The sequence below is a fragment of the Pelobates fuscus genome, chromosome 5 (assembly GCF_036172605.1).
Source record: "Pelobates fuscus isolate aPelFus1 chromosome 5, aPelFus1.pri, whole genome shotgun sequence".
NCBI lineage: Eukaryota > Metazoa > Chordata > Amphibia > Anura > Pelobatidae > Pelobates > Pelobates fuscus.
Window position 1 is genome coordinate 159,030,885 of NC_086321.1, and position 17,397 is coordinate 159,048,281.

Sequence of the window (17,397 nt, forward strand, 5' to 3'; positions counted from 1 at the left end):
GCCTTTGATCCCGATTTATCTCACCAGTGCAGTCAGCATCCCCACGGTTTACCATATACTCCAGGGAAGGACACCCTGGGGTCTGGGGTATCCCCCCCAGAATATACAGTTGGGCTACATTTTATGCAGACACTCTGACACTATAGGGTTGATCTGTGTTCTGGTGCTTTATACATTTAGGTAGATACTCTTTTACCGTATGCTAGTATGAGCAAATAGCCTCTAGGGGTTGTGGTACAGTACTCTCTACAGTGATCTGTCCAGTACCCCCCCATCGTCAGTACAGCCATATGGACCAACCCCCACTCCTATACCCCATGATTTTTTTTTAGTCTCTGTACGTTTTTCTATTAAAGATTTATTATTTTCCTTACTCTGTACATCTATTACTCTGCACACCAAGGGAGTGAATACCCTATTGTGGGCACACCCTCAGTCGAGTGTGTTCTGGTAGATGGATTTTGCTTTCCTCTCCGAACACCTCGATTCTTGGGATTTATTCTATTTTCTAATACTTATTGCGTTGGGTTAAGCCCTTTAGTTGTTGCCCATTTAGTCCTTGCCTTGGCTCCAGTGCTGGACCTTTCTAGCTCTATAGCCATCTTCCTTTTCCTAATATAGCTCTGAATGACGTTTGACTTGCGTGACTTATCCGCCACCAACTAGGGTTCAAGCCGCCATGTTTTAGGGCACTTTCTGCCTGTGAAACAAACATCAATTTTTCTGGCCGCTGCTACAGCAGCGGCTGCAACAATACCAAATTTTTCAGGCATGTGTACATGCCTAATTTTTAGGCCCACTGGTGCAGCACTGTGGCTTCAAAAACCAAACCAAAAAAAAAATCCTCCAAGATGGCACCAATATACCAGTGGTCTAAGCATCTTCCCACCTTGGCCTAAAAAGGGGAGGTGATTCAACAATTAAAAATCGCTGCCATTTACATGTCCACTGATAGGAGACGCGGAAGGTATTAAACTGATATGAACAATACTAAACTCACCACTCCTATCTGGTGGCACATTAGCTTGCCCGCGCAGTGCCCCAAATTTCAAGTAAGAGGACCGACCAAGCATCTTCTTCCATCTCCCTGTTACATAAATCAATGCCATATCCATAGAAATTGTAGAGAATATCCAGGATAGTTTTACAGGGCCAAATCATGTCGCCTGTTGAAAGAGGTGACCTTGCTCGGGTCCCAGGTGTGCGGTTCCTAAAATGGCTGCCATATACATGTCCACTGATAGGAGACGTGGAAGGTATTAAACTGATATGAACATTTACTAAACTCACCACTCCTATCTGGTGGCACATTAGCTTGCCCGCGCAGTGCCCCAAATTTCAAGTAAGAGGACCGACCAAGCATCTTCTTCCATCTCCCTGTTACATAAATCAATGCCATATCCATAGAAATTGTAGAGAATATCCAGGATAGTTTTACAGGGCCAAATCATGTCGCTTGTTGAAAGAGGTGACCTTGCTCGGGTCCCAGGTGTGCGGTTCCTAAAATGGCTGCCATATACATGTCCACTGATAGGAGACGCGGAAGGTATTAAACTGATATGAACATTTACTAAACTCACCACTCCGAGTGCTGTTATTTATTTAATTTTTTTGTGGTGAGGCTTTACACGGGACATGTTAACTCACGGGCAGCTGGCTCATCAAGGAACCAGAGCAGCTTGAACGAGGTGACCTTGCTCGGGTCCCAGGTGTGCGGTTCCTAAAATGGCTGCCATATACACGTCCACTGATAGGAGACGCAGAAGGTATTAAACTGATATGAACAATACTCCACTCCTATCAGTAAGTCCGTCCCATTGTGATTTATGCCCCCCACCCAACGCGCAGGGATGGGGGCTGGGGGAGAGGAAAGTAGCCCCCCCCCATTGTGATTTATGGCCCCCACCCACCGCGGCGCAGGGGTGGGGGCCGAGGGGGGAGGACAGTAGGTCCCCCATTGTGATTTATGGCCCCCACCCACCGCGCAGGGGTTGGGGAGGACAGTAGCTCCCCCCAGTGTGTATCATGGGCTTTGAGGACAGGTGTCAATCCATACCTGCCAAGTGACCCTATGTAGGGGGAACAGTCTCTATTCTGCTCTGTGTCATTGTGTATCATGGTCTCTGTGGACGGGGAACAGTCTCTATTCTGCTCTGTGTCAGTGTGTATCATGGTCTCTGTGGACAGGGGACAGTCTCTATTCTGCTCTGTGTCAGTGTGTATCAGGGGCTTTGAGGACAGGTGTCAATCCATATCTGTCAAGTGACCCTATGTAGGGGGAACAGTCTCTATTCTGCTCTGTGTCAGTGTGTATCAGGGGTTTTGAGGACAGGTGTCAAATCAATCCATACCTGCCAAATGACCCTATGTAGGGGTAACAGTCTCTATTCTGCTCTGTGTCAGTGTGTATCATGGTCTCTGTGGACGGGGAACAGTCTCTATTCTGCTCTGTGTCAGTGTGTATCAGGGGTTTTGAGGACAGGTGTCAATCCATATCTGCCAAGTGACCCTATGTAGGGGGAACAGTCCCTATTCTGCTCTGTGTGAGAAAGAGGAATGGGAAATGAGTAGCTCGGCATCCAACCTTGTGCAAATGGGGTCTTTCATGCTGTCGTGCCTGTTGAGGGACCCTCGTATAAAAAGGCTGAAGGAGAACGACCTGTGCTGGGTGTCCACGCTACTAGACCCCCGGTCTCTATTCTGCTCTGTGTCAGTGTGTATCATGGTCTCTGAGGACGGGGAACAGTCTCTATTCTGCTCTGTGTCAGTGTATCAGGGGCTTTGAGGACAGGTGTCAATGTTAGGTGATTTCTGCCCTTTATGGATTAAAAGCAGACTCTGCATCAACTGTGTAATTTTCCATGGGAGTTTTGCCATGGATCCCCCTCCGGCATGCCACAGTCCAGGTGTTAGTCCCCTTGAGACAACTTTTCCATCACTTTTGTGGCCAGAAAGAGTCCCTGTTGGTATTAAAATTCGCCTGCCCATTGAAGTCAAATGTTCGCGTTCGCCGTTCGCGAACCGAAAATTTCGGGTTCGCGACAACACTACTCACTGCATAATAAGTTTAGACACGTATCACGCTCCAACATGTTAATTTGGCTAATTTACGTTATTACGTTATACTTGTTTTAATCTGCACTGTACTCTTAACTATTAAAACATTGTGCTGTGACCATATATGCAATGATGATGTTTTACTCTGTTACCACCGGGCTTGTTTTAGCTATCGTGGCTATCCAAGCATGTCTTTAAAGCTCGCACAATGAAAATAAAGACTATAAAAAAAATGTTTAAATAGCACCATTTGAAATACCCTAGGGTGTCTACCTTTCAAAAATATATGGTTTGATGGGGGTAAATTACATTTACATACTGTAACAAACCACCTCTTTTACAGGTAGGGCTGTCACAGATCTTGCAGTAACCACCACCTTCTAGGGCAGGGCTTCCCAAACTTTTATGGGCCGAGACCCACTTTTCAAAACGGTAATTTTTCGAGACCCACTTGCTTTTAATGCATATTTTAAAAAGTGAACGCCATAGCAATCCGCTTTAGATGCACACAATTGGCACACCATGACAATTACTTTTAGAGGCATAAAACTGGCACACCATGGCAAACCGCTTTAGAGGCATACAATTGGCACACTATCCGCTTTAGATGCATACAATTGACACACCGTGGCAATCAGCTTTACAGGCATACAATTGGAACATTATGTCAGCTTTAGATGCATAAAATTGGCACACTATAGCAATCCGTTTTAGATGCATACAATTGGCATACCATGGCAATCAGCTTTAGATGCATAAAATTGGTACATCATGGCAATCAGTTGTAGATGTATAAACTTGGCACATCATGGCAAATTTAGGTGCATACAATTGGCACACCATAGCAATCAGTTTTAGAGGCTTACAATTGGCACACCATGGCAACCAGCTTTAGAGGCATAAATTCAGAACGTCGTGGCAATCAGTTTTAGAGGCATAAAATTGGAACATCATGGCAGCTTTAAATACATAAACTTGGCACAGCATGGCAATAAGCTTTAGATGCATAAACTTGGCATATTACGGTAATCACTTTTAGATGCATAAACTTGGCACATCATGGCAATCCGCTTCAGAGGCATACAATTGGCATACCATGGCAAACAGTCAGATGCATAAAATTGGCACACCATGGCAATCAGTTTTAGATGCATAAAATTAGCATAACATGGCAGTTTTAGAGGCATAATTCTGGGATATCATGGCAGCTTTAGAGGCAGAAACGTTGCACATCATGGCAATCAGTTTTAGAGACATACAACTGCTTACTCACAGACTCAGAATCAGAAGTGCTGTGTCCTGCTCTTTCATCCAGGCACCTCACATTGATTATCCCAGTGGTGGAACTAATGTAGAGAGTGCCCTGGTGCAAATATGTTTTCTGGGCCCCCCTCTAGTGCAAGTGTGGCCAAAAGGTAGATCCCCATCTGTCGGAGAATTTCAATAATGCTATACCAGATGGGGATCTACCATTTTCTTATCATTGCAGGGTTATATTTGTGAGCAGTGTTTGAGCGTTTGAATGTAAGCATGTTTTTGTATTAAGTACCGTATTTATCGGCGTATAACACGCACCTCATTTTTAGAAAGAAATTCCAGGAAATTTCCCCCCCTCCCATAGTATCCCCCCCCCCTCATCCCATAGTATTCTCCCCCCCCTCCCCTCCCATAGTATTCTCCCCCCCCTCCCCTCCCATAGTATTCTCCCCCCCCTCCCCTCCCATAGTATTCTCCCCCCCTCCCCTCCCATAGTATTCTCCCCCCCTCCCCTCCCATAGTATTCTCCCCCCCTCCCCTCCCATAGTATTCTCCCCCCCTCCCCTCCCATAGTATTCTCCCCCCCTCCCCTCCCATAGTATTCTCCCCCCCTCCCCTCCCATAGTATTCTCCCCCCTTCCCCTCCCATAGTATTCTCCCCCCCTCCCCTCCCATAGTATTCTCCCCCCCTCCCCTCCCATAGTATTCTCCCCCCCTCCCCTCCCATAGTATTCTCCCCCCCCTCCCCTCCCATAGTATTCTCCCCCCCTCCCCTCCCATAGTATTCTCCCCCCCCTCCCCTCCCATAGTATTCTCCCCCCCCTCCCCTCCCATAGTATTCTCCCCCCCCTCCCCTCCCATAGTATTCTCCCCCCCCCCTCCCATAGTATTCTCCCCCCCCCCTCCCATAGTATTCTCCCCCCCTCCCCTCCCATAGTATTCTCCCCCCCCTCCCCTCCCATAGTATTCCCCCCCCCTCCCCTCCCCTCCCATAGTATTCCCCCCCCCTCCCCTCCCATAGTATTCCCCCCCCTCCCCTCCCATAGTATTCTCCCCCCCCCCTCCCCTCCCATAGTATTCTCCCCCCCCTCCCCTCCCATAGTATTCTCCCCCCCCCTCCCCTCCCATAGTATTCTCCCCCCCCTCCCCTCCCATAGTATTCTCCCCCCCCTCCCCTCCCATAGTATTCTCCCCCTCCCCTCCCATAGTATTCTCCCCCTCCCCTCCCATAGTATTCTCCCCCCTCCCATAGTATTTTCCCCCTCCCATAGTATTTTCCCCCTCCCCTCCCATTCTCCCCCCTCCCATAGTATTCTCCCCCCTCCCATAGTATTCTCCCCCCTCCCCTCCCATTCTCCCCCCTCCCATAGTATTCTCCCCCCTCCCCTCCCATAGTGTACTTCCCCCCTCCCCTCCCCTAGTGTACTTCCCCCCCCTCCCTTCCCCTCCCCTAGTGTACTTCCCCCCTCCCCTCCCATAGTGTACTTCCCCCCCCTCCCCTCCCATAGTGTACTTCCCCCCTCTCCCCTCCCATAGTGTACTTCCCCCCCCTCCCCTCCCATAGTGTACTTCCCCCCCCTCCCCTCCCATAGTATTCTCCCCCCTCCCCTCCCATTCTCCCCCCTCCCATAGTATTCTCCCCCCTCCCCTCCCATAGTGTACTTCCCCCCTCCCCTCCCCTAGTGTACTTCCCCCCCCTCCCTTCCCCTCCCCTAGTGTACTTCCCCCCTCCCCTCCCATAGTGTACTTCCCCCCCCTCCCCTCCCATAGTGTACTTCCCCCCTCTCCCCTCCCATAGTGTACTTCCCCCCTCTCCCCTCCCATAGTGTACTTCCCCCCCCTCCCCTCCCATAGTGTACTTCCCCCCCCTCCCCTCCCATAGTGTACTCCCCCCCCTCCCCTCCCATAGTGTACTCCCCCCCCTCCCCTCCCATAGTGTACTCCCCCCCCTCCCCTCCCATAGTGTACTTCCCCCCCCTCCCCTCCCATAGTGTACTTCCCCCCCCTCCCCTCCCATAGTGTACTTCCCCCCCCTCCCCTCCCATAGTGTACTTCCCCCCCCTCCCCTCCCATAGTGTACTTCCCCCCCCTCCCCTCCCATAGTGTACTTCCCCTCCCATAGTGTACTTCCCCCTCCCCTCCCATAGTGTACTTCCCCCTCCCCTCCCATAGTGTACTTCCCCTCCCATAATTACTGACCTGTCCTGAAGCGTGGGCCGGCTTCACAGCTTGCACCGCAGTACAGGAACTTTAATTTCATGTTCCGGTTTCCGGCGGGACTGAAAGGAAGTGTGCACACTATTTTCAGGGGAAAAAAGTGCGTGTTATACGCCGATAAATACGGTATATGTGTGCATGTATGGGTGTATTTGTATGTACTGTTGCCATTGGAATGTAGTGGTATACTTGTTTGTAATGTTTGCGTCTGAATGCATGGGTGTTTGTATGTAGTGTCGGACTTGAAATGCAGGTGTGCTTTTTGAGTGTTGGTGTTTGAATGAAGGGGTGTTTGTAGATAATTTGTGTTTTAATGCCGGTGTGTGTTTGTATGTAATGTTTGCGTTTGCAGTACGTGTGTAGTGGATGCAGTGTGTGTGTGTGTGTAGTGGATGCAGTGTGTGTATTGTGTTTATAAAATATACATATACACAATGTGTGTTTTAATGTAATCATGTTTTTTGTATGGAGTATGTGTGAAGTGTATACACATATACACACACACACAAATACACACCCTGACAGCAATACACAAAATGACACCTAGTTTCCCACACATAGATAAACAGACACTCATGTACACAGATACACACAATACACACAGACACACAAATATACACACACTGACACAAAAGGACACACAGATACACATACACGCAGAGACAGGAGGTGAGGGTGACAGTGTGTGGGAGAGGTGAGGGAGGGAGTGTGTGTGCTGGTAACAGTCTGAGGGCAAAGTGAGAAAGGGTTACAGTGGGTGGGCAGGGGGAGAAGGGGTGGGCAGGCAAGGGGAGAAGGGGTGGGCAGGCAAGGGGAGAAGGGGTGGGCAGGCAAGGGGAGAAGGGGTGGGCAGGCAAGGGGAGAAGGGGTGGGCAGGCAAGGGGAGAAGGGGTGGGCAGGCAAGGGGAGAAGGGGTGGGCAGGCAGGGGGAGAAGGGGTCGGCAGGCAGGGGGGTAAAGGGTTACAGTGTGGGGGCAGGGGGAGAAAAGGCTACAGTGTGGGGGCAGGGGGGGAAAAGGCTACAGTGTGGGGGGCAGGGGGAGAAAAGGCTACAGTGTGGGAGGCAGGGGGAGAAAAGGCTACAGTGTGGGGGGCAGGGGGAGAAAAGGCTACAGTGGGGGGTGGGCGGGAGTGAATGGGTTACAGTGTGGGGAGGGCAGGGAGTGAAGGGGTTACCGTGTGGGGAGGGCAGGGGGTGAAGGGGTTACATTGGGGAGGGCAGGGAGTGAAGGGGTTACATTGGGAGGGCTGGGAGTGAAGGGATTACACAGTGTGGGGAGGGGGCAGGGAGTGAAGGGGTTAGTGTGGGGAGGGCAGGGAGTGAAGGGGTTACATGGGGGAGGGCAGGGAGTGAAGGGGTTACATTGGGGAGGGCAGGGAGTGAAGGGGTTAGTGTGGGGAGGGCAGGGAGTGAAGGGGTTAGTGTGGGGAGGGCAGGGAGTGAAGGGGTTACATGGGGCGAGGGCAGGGAGTGAAGGGGTTACATGGGGCGAGGGCAGGGAGTGAAGGGGTTACATGGGGGGAGGGCAGGGAGTGAAGGGGTTACATGGGGAGGGCAGGGAGTGAAGGGGTTACATGGGGAGGGCAGGGAGTGAAGGGGTTACATGGGGAGGGCAGGGAGTGAAGGGGTTACATGGGGAGGGCAGGGAGTGAAGGGGTTACATGGGGAGGGCAGGGAGTGAAGGGGTTAAATGGGGTAGGACAGGGAGTGAAGGGGTTACTTGGGGAGGGCAGGGAGTGAAGGGGTTACTTGGGGAGGGCAGGGAGTGAAGGGGTTACTTGGGGAGGGCAGGGAGTGAAGGGGTTACTTGGGGAGGGCAGGGAGTGAAGAGGTTACATGGGGAGGGCAGGGAGTGAAGGGGTTACATGGGGAGGGCAGGGAGTGAAGGGGTTACATGGGGAGGGCAGGGAGTGAAGGGGTTACATGGGGAGGGCAGGGAGTGAAGGGGTTACTTGGGGAGGGCAGGGAGTGAAGGGGTTACTTGGGGGAGGGCAGGGAGTGAAGGGGTTACTTGGGGGAGGGCAGGGAGTGAAGGGGTTACTTGGGGGAGGGCAGGGAGTGAAGGGGTTACTTGGGGGAGGGCAGGGAGTGAAGGGGTTACTTGGGGGAGGGCAGGGAGTGAAGGGGTTTCTTGGGGGGGGGGTGTCAGGGGGCTGTGTCCTACCTTCATTGAATTCCCTGGTGGTCCAGTGGGGGGTTCCTTTCCGGTCTGCAGCTCCGCCGGGTGCAGAGCTGCAGACCGTGTAATAAAAGTCTCGCGAGCTCCCAGAGTGTTACCATGAGAACGCTCTGGGAGCTCACGAGACTTCTATCACACGGTCTGCAGCTCTGCACCCGGCGGAGCTGCAGACCGGAGCTGCTGGGCAGACTGACTCGAGGGAGCCCGGCGGCATACAGGGCAAGCCGCCAGGCTCCCTCCTGTTGTCGGGCCCGCGGTCACGGACCGAGAGCCCGACTAATCAGTCTGCCTTTCTGAGTACCCGGCTGCCCTGGATGTGTGGGTCAGCGCGACCCACTGGGAATCGCCCTGCGACCCACCAGTGGGTCACGACCCACACTTTGGGAACCGCTGTTCTAGGGTATATAAAGTCCAGGACACAGTCAGCTCGATTTTCCTTTTTCTTTATTCAATAAGAAAACAGGTGCTTTAAATAAAAAAAAACAAACAAAATCCCTTGCTCTTACTTGAGCTCTTACTAGACAGGAAATTGCTATCTGCAATTGGGTGGCTTTCCCACTTACCAATTTCCAAACAAAAGAAATGTCTTTGCAATGAACACAGTTGTCATTCACTCTCCTAGCTGTCTTTTTCTCCCTCCCCTGCAGCAGGCTGCCCTCTTCATTTTAAAGGCCTGTCTACTAATTGACTAGCTACAGGTGAGTGTCAATTAGTTAACTCTTAAGTCAAATCTAAATTGTGGTTTGTTACACAGCAACTAGTGCTGTTGGAGCATTGGCCCATCCTACTCTCCAAATACTCTGCCCCAGGGATCCATACCATGTTTTGCAGAACCTCAGCAATGTAGATTGCAAATGCTAACATCTTTCCTGGGGCATTTAACTGAAAATTCTCAGGTCGCAGTTTAGCAAATCAGGCCTGATGTATCTTCCATCAACCACAATGCCACTTTTACGCTCACATATCCTCCCCCCCAGCTCATACCTATTGGTTTGAGCGACCATGGAAATCAGAGAGTGTACCCTCGACAGCCCATCAGCATTACCCTGTCGCAGACCAGCCCTGTGTTCCACAGTGAAATTAAAAGATTGTAAACTCAAAAACCACCTGGTTACTCTGGAGTTATTTTCTTTGTTCTGATACATCCATGTCAGAGGTGCATGGTCCGTTATCAAGCGGAACTTTCTGCCCAGCAGGTAGTATTTTAGAGAGTCTAATGCCCACTTAATAGCAAGACACTCTTTCTCAACAATAGAGTAGTTCTTCTCGTGCGGGTTTAACTTCCTGCTCAAATAAAATATAGGGTGTTCTTCACCCTGGTATTCCTGTGAAAGAACAGCCCCCAAGCCAATATCAGAAGCATCTGTCTGAACTATAAAGTCCCTGGAAAAATCTGGGGTCACCAAGACAGGGTGGCTACAGATAGCTTCCTTCAAACTCTTAAAAGACTCTTCCGCCTCAGGGCACCACTTAACTATGACCGGGGATTTGGCTTTAATAAGGTCTGTTAGAGGTGCAGCCATGGTAGCAAAATATGGGATGAACCGCCTATAATATCCAATCAAACCCAGAAATGCCTTTACTTGTTTCTTTGTAAGGGGCTGTGGCCATTTTTGTATGGCTTCTACTTTGGCTTCCTGTGGTTTAACCAAACCCCTCCCAATAGAATAACCTAAGTACTTTGCTTCCTCTAAACCAATTGTACACTTGGAAGGGTTGGCAGTTAAGCCCGCTGAGCGGACAGCATCAAGCACCGCTTGAACTTTGGGGAGGTGGAATTCCCAGTCTGTACTGTGGATGACGACATCGTCCAAATATGCTGCAGCATAACGAACATGAGGTCTAAGAATTCTGTCCATCATTCGTTGGAATGTGGCAGGTGCCCCATGTAACCCAAATGGCAATACAGTGTACTGAAATAGGCCACTGGGTGTTGACAAGGCTGTCTTTTCTTTGGCTCTTTCGGTGAGAGGGACCTGCCAGTAACCCTTGGTTAAGTCCAAGGTTGTTAGATAACGAGCTTTACCCAGTCTTTCTATTAACTCATCAACTCTGGGCATTGGGTAGGCATCAAATTTTGAGATGGCATTTAACTTGCGGTAGTCATTACAGAACCTCCATGTGCCATCAGGTTTTGGCACCAATACAATAGGACTACTCCAGTTACTTTGGGATTCTTCAATGACTCCAAGTTTTAACATGCTCTCAACTTCTAAGTTTATAACCTCCCTCCGGGCCTCAGGAATTCTATAGGGCTTGAGATTAACTCTTTTCCCCGGTTCGGTTATTATATCATGTTTGATCACTTTAGTCTTTCCTGGAACTACCGAGAAAACATCCCTATTTCTTCTGATGAAATCTCTGACCTCTTGCTTTTGATGCACAGACAGAGTCTCGGATACGTTCACCTCTGGCTCTGCTATAGGGGGGTCTGTAGGTTTTAAAGCAATCAGGATCTCCCTGTCCTTCCATGGCTTTAACAGATTTATATGATACAACTGTTCAGGCTTTCTTCTCCCTGGTTGTCTGACTTTATAATTGACATCACTCACTTTTTCTATTATTTCATAGGGTCCATGCCAAGTCGCAAGGAACTTATTCTCCACAGTAGGGACCAGAACCAATACCCTGTCTCCAGGTTGGAACACTCTGACTCTAGCATTTCGGTTATAGCTGCTTTTCTGAGCCTGCTGGGCTTCTAGCATGTGTTCCCTGACAATAGGCATGATGGTGGCCATTCTATCCTGCATTTGAGCTATATGCTCAATTACACTCCTGTGGGGAGTAGTCTCCTGTTCCCAGGTCTCCTTAGCAATATCTAATATTCCCCTGGGATGTCTTCCGTATAACAATTCAAAAGGAGAGAAGCCCGTGGAGGCCTGTGGAACTTCCCTAATGGAAAACAGTAGATATGGCAATAAAAAATCCCAGTTCCTTCCATCTGCATCAATTACCTTGCGTAGCATACTCTTAAGGGGTTTGTTGAACCTCTCTACTAAACCATCAGTCTGTGGGTGATATACTGAGGTCTTAAGATGTTTAACCTGCAAGAGCCTGCACAACTCTTTTGTGACTCTGGACATGAACGGGGTCCCCTGATCTGTCAGGATTTCTTTAGGGATACCCACCCTACTGAACATCAACATAAGTTCCTTAGCTATTACCTTTGAAGAGGTATTACGCAAGGGAATGGCCTCAGGGTAGCGAGTTGCATAGTCCAAGACGACTAATATATATTGGTGTCCCCTAGCAGACCTTACCAGTGGCCCCACTAAGTCCATAGCGATCCTTTCAAAAGGCACATCAATTATGGGTAAGGGTACAAGTGGACTACGAAAAGTCTTGAAAGGAGCCCTGTACTGGCACTCGGGGCACGAAGAGCAATAGTTTGTAATAGCAGTAAACACTCCAGGCCAGTAAAACCTTCTAAGGACTCTCTCTCTAGTCTTTTCGACTCCCAAATGTCCCCCTAATACGTGGCTGTGAGCCAACTTTAGTACTATATTTTGGTAAGTCTGAGGAATCAACAGCTGCTTAATGACGTCTGAATCCCTTTTTTCTACACGGTACATTAGGTCGTTTTGTACTTCAAAATAGGGGAACGGTAGGGCTTCTCCTGGCTGATTAGCAACCCCGTTCACAACTTTAATATCATTTCTAGCTATCACTAAAGTGGGATCTTCCCACTGAGCACTTTTAAAATTACCTGGACTAATTCCAATATCAATTAGGTCCTTATCCTTGTCTGTAGTATTGGTAGACTCCTCACTAGTTTGAGCTGGGTTATCTCCTATTAATACTGGTTTAGGGCAGTACTTTCTCCTTTTTCTCATTTTTCCGTCACAGTGGTCAAAACCCAAGTCAATATCGGAAAAAGGGAACACATTATCCTCGGCCGATTGACTAATTTCTGATAAATTTTGTTTCCTCTTTTGTACAGCTGCCCATAATTCTAGAAAATGAGGAAAGTCTCTACCGATCACTACCTCATGGGCTAATCTAGGTACAACACCCACTCGGTACTTTAAATCCCCATACTGGGTTCCAATATTTACTTCCGCAGTGGGGTATTCTTTTTTATCACCATGGACACAGATAATGCCTATTTTCTGTACATGATCGGGTTTTACCCAAGGTATTATAGACTCTGTTACCAACGTTACCATACTGCCTGAATCAAGTAATGCTTTAGACATTTTTCCGTTCACAGTTACACAGCATTTATGCGGGTTATCATCATAGTCATTGGTAATAGTACCATAACAGTTAAACAAACATGAACGGGCTCCCTCATCTTTGCCCATATTGCATTCCATAGGTTCACCCCCCAATGGACAGTCTTTGGCCATATGACCAGCCTCTTTGCACCTGAAACATTTGACAGTGAAATCTGTCCACCAATCAGTTCCTCTCCCAGGCCTATTAGACCTGGATGCCCCCCTGGTGTTTTGTGTATAGAGCTGCCGCTCTTCAGCTCCCCTTAAACCTTGAACAGTCTTACCAGGTCTTGCCGAATCATGGGGCTTAGGATTGCGCGGGTTTTCCTTTGAAGTAGGAGATAGCAGTTCTCCTGCAGCCACATATCTTTCTACCAAGGCAATCAGTTGGTCAGCGGTATGGGGGTCACTTTGGCTGACCCAGCGACGTAGGGTAAACCACGCAAAAACCGGTCCATAACTAGGGTTTCCACAATGTGGCTAGCTGAATGGATTTCAGGTTGTAGCCATTTCCGTGCAAGGTGTATGAGGTCAAACATTTGGGAGCGTGCGGCTTTGTCTGAAGAATATGACCATGAGTGGAACCTTTGGGCACATACTGCAGAGGTTACACCCAGTCGTGCCAAGATTTCAGCTTTCAATTTGCTGTAGTTACTTGCCTCGGCTGGTTCTAGGTCATAATATGCTTTCTGTGGCTCTCCACTTAGGAACGGTGCCAATATGCTTGCCCACTCACCAGCCGGCCATCCCTCTCTCTCAGCAGTGCGTTCAAATGCCAGAAGGTACGCCTCTACATCATCGGATGTGGTCATTTTCTGAAGATAGTGGCTTGCCCGAATCGCCTTTGGCTGACCCTGGTATCCTCCATCAGGGTCTCCATTCAATTTTCCAAAGATAGCTTGGATTTCCTGTTGTAGCCCCTGGGTGACTTTTTGCTGCTCCTCACGGGCTACTTTAAACATCTCCGCTTGTGTCACAACAAGCTGTTTCACCAAGGACTCAGTGCACTCCATTTGTGTTTTAGCCAGGACTTTAGCACCATCTGCCTGGGCCAGCACCAGTTGCTGCAGGGCTGCACTGTTTTCTGCAGCTCTCCTGTTAGTCTCCTGTTGCACAGAGGTGGACTGGATCAGAGCCTTGATAACATCCTCCATGTTGAGCTTTAACTGACTCCTACCCTCAGGCTTACGTGGTTATGCCCGCATTCTCCACCATATGTAACAAACCACCTCTTTTACAGGTAGGGCTGTCACAGATCTTGCAGTAACCACCACCTTCTAGGGTATATAAAGTCCAGGACACAGTCAGCTCGATTTTCCTTTTTCTTTATTCAATAAGAAAACAGGTGCTTTAAATAAAAAAAACCAAACAAAATCCCTTGCTCTTACTTGAGCTCTTACTAGACAGGAAATTGCTATCTGCAATTGGGTGGCTTTCCCACTTACCAATTTCCAAACAAAAGAAATGTCTTTGCAATGAACACAGTTGTCATTCACTCTCCTAGCTGTCTTTTTCTCCCTCCCCTGCAGCAGGCTGCCCTCTTCATTTTAAAGGCCTGTCTACTAATTGACTAGCTACAGGTGAGTGTCAATTAGTTAACTCTTAAGTCAAATCTAAATTGTGGTTTGTTACACAGCAACTAGTGCTGTTGGAGCATTGGCCCATCCTACTCTCCAAATACTCTGCCCCAGGGATCCATACCATGTTTTGCAGAACCTCAGCAATGTAGATTGCAAACGCTAACATCTTTCCTGGGGCATTTAACTGAAAATTCTCAGGTCGCAGTTTAGCAAATCAGGCCTGATGTATCTTCCATCAACCACAATGCCACTTTTACGCTCACAATACTTTCAAGAATCTTGGCTTTCAGGAAGTGTTCCGGAGGATTGGAGGAAGGCAGATGTGGTTCCTATATTCAAAAAGGGTTCAAAATCCTTGCCTGGAAATTATAGACCTGTGAGGTTAACTTCTGTGGCTGGAAAAGTATTTAAAAGGTTATTAAGGGATAATATTCAAGAATTCCTTGAGAAGAACATGGTTATCAGCAAAAATCAGCATGGTTTTATGAAGCATAGGTCATGTCAAACTAACTTGATTGCATTCTACAAAGAAGTAAGTAGAAGTATAGATCAGAGTGTTGCAGTGGATGTGATCTATTTGGATTTTGCCAAGGCATTTGATACAGTACTACACAACTGATTAGTGTTCAAACTCAAGGGAATCAGTGTAGATGAAAATGCTTGTTCTTGGGTAGAACATTGGCTTAAAAATAGAGTTCAAAGAGTTATCATTAGAGGATAAATTTTCAAGCTGGACAGAGGTGGCAAGTGGTGTCCCTCAGGGTTCTGTTTTGGGACCCCTTCTATTTAACATGTTTATAAATGATCTTGAAAAAAAGCGTTGAAAGTCATGTTTCAGAGTTTGCAGATGACACAAAACTCTGTACTACAACATGAGCAAGATTTTACTTTCCTGCAGAGGGATTTAGATAGACTGGGCACTCAAATGGCATATGAAATTTAATGTTGAAAAATTTAAAGTTATGCACTTCGGGCTAAAGAATGCACAAGCAACGTATACCCTTAATGGAAGCAAATAGGGGATAACAACACATGAAAAGGACTAGGGAATTTTTATAGACAACAAACTATACAACAATGTGCAATGTCAATCAGCAGTGGCTAAGGCCAGTAAGGTAATGTCACACTAAGGGGTTAAAGAAAAGGGCATTGATTCTCAGGATGAGAATAAATCACTGGTAAGACCACATATTGAATATGCTGCGCAATTTGGGGCACCTGTTCTAAATAAGGATATTATGCTAAGGATTTTGTAGGTGGGCTACAAAAAGAATAAAAGGAATGGAGCATATCAGCATGAAGAAAGATTAACAAATTTAAACCTCTTTAGTTTAGAAAAATGTCACCTGAGAGGGGATATGAAAACATTATACAAATATATTCTGAGCCAATACAAACCATTGTTTAGAAATCTATTCACAAACCGAACATTACATAGCACACAAGGTCATGCGTTTAGACTGGAAGAAAGAAGATTTCATCTAAGGCAAAGAAAATGTTTTTTTACTGTAAGAACAATAAGGATGTGGAATTCCCTGCCTGAAAAAGTGGTTTCATCAGAGTCCATACAGATGTTCAAACAGCAACTAGATGCATACTTGCAAAAATAGAATATTCAAGGTTATAATTTTTCAATGTAGGGTAATAACCTCTTGATCCAAGGTTAAATCTGACTGCCATTCTGGGATCAATAAGGAATGTATTTCTTATTTGTTGCAAAATTGGAAGTGCTTCAAACTGTTTTTTTTTTTTTTTTTTGCCTTCTTTTGGATTAACAGCAAAGATCCAAAAGAAGGCTGATCTTGATGGGCAGAAGTCTCTTTTCGGCTATGTAACTATTGGCTGGCTTCAAAAATGTCTTAAATAGGACATGGGTGCATGATGACCAGCTGTGAAAATTCTAAGTTAGAAAATTGGAATGCACACCCTCCAAATAAGGTCTTTTAGCCCCTAGAGAACCCGACACACCTATACATGGGTGGTATCACTGTACTCAGGAGATGTTGCTGAACACTTATTGGGGTGTTCTTTGGCATTAACCCTTAAAGTTCTCAGTACATGAATTCTTAAATTGCTATGCGTGTCAAAAAAAAAAAAAAAAAGAAGAATTGTTTTCTTTTTTTAAAATTTGGCATAGATTGTTGGTAAAATGGTTGCATGAAAAGAGTCAAAATACCCCAAGTTTAATACCTTAGGCTATCTTTTAAAATATATATACATGTGAAGGGACGACGGGACGGGACGGGCAGGCTGGGGGGAGGGAGCGGAGGCGGTCGACTCCCTCGGCCCCGGGTGACGGCGAGAGCTGCTGCCGCGGGGGGCTGTAACGCCGGGGAGGCTTTGGCGGGGGGACGCGGCCACGAGACCGCCTCTCCCCGCCCCCCCCGGCCACCTTCCCCCCCCTGGGCCTTCCCAGCCGACCCGGGGCCGGTCGCGGCGCCCCGCCGCGGAGGAAATGCGCCCTGCGGGGGGCGGCGCCATCCGGGCCTCGGTGCCGCCCGCCCCGGCCCGCTCCGCGCCCCCCGCATCGGCCGACCTGGGCCCGCCGGGTTGAATCCTCTGGGCGGACGGCACGGACCCCACCCGTTTACCTCTTTTCACGCCCTCTTGAACTCTCTCTTCAAAGTTCTTTTCAACTTTCCCTTATGGTACTTGTCCGCTATCGGTCTCGTGCCGGTATTTAGCCTTAGATGGAGTTTACCACCCGACTCCGAGGAGACCGTGTCCCGCCGCGCCGGGGGCCGCCACCGGCCTAACACCGTCCGCGGGCTGGGCCTCGATCAGAAGGACTAGGGCCCCCGAGCGGCGGCGGGGGGGGGTCCAGTCTCCCTTACGCCACATTTCCCACGCCCGCCGGGCGGGCGGGGATTCGGCGCTGGGCTCTTCCCT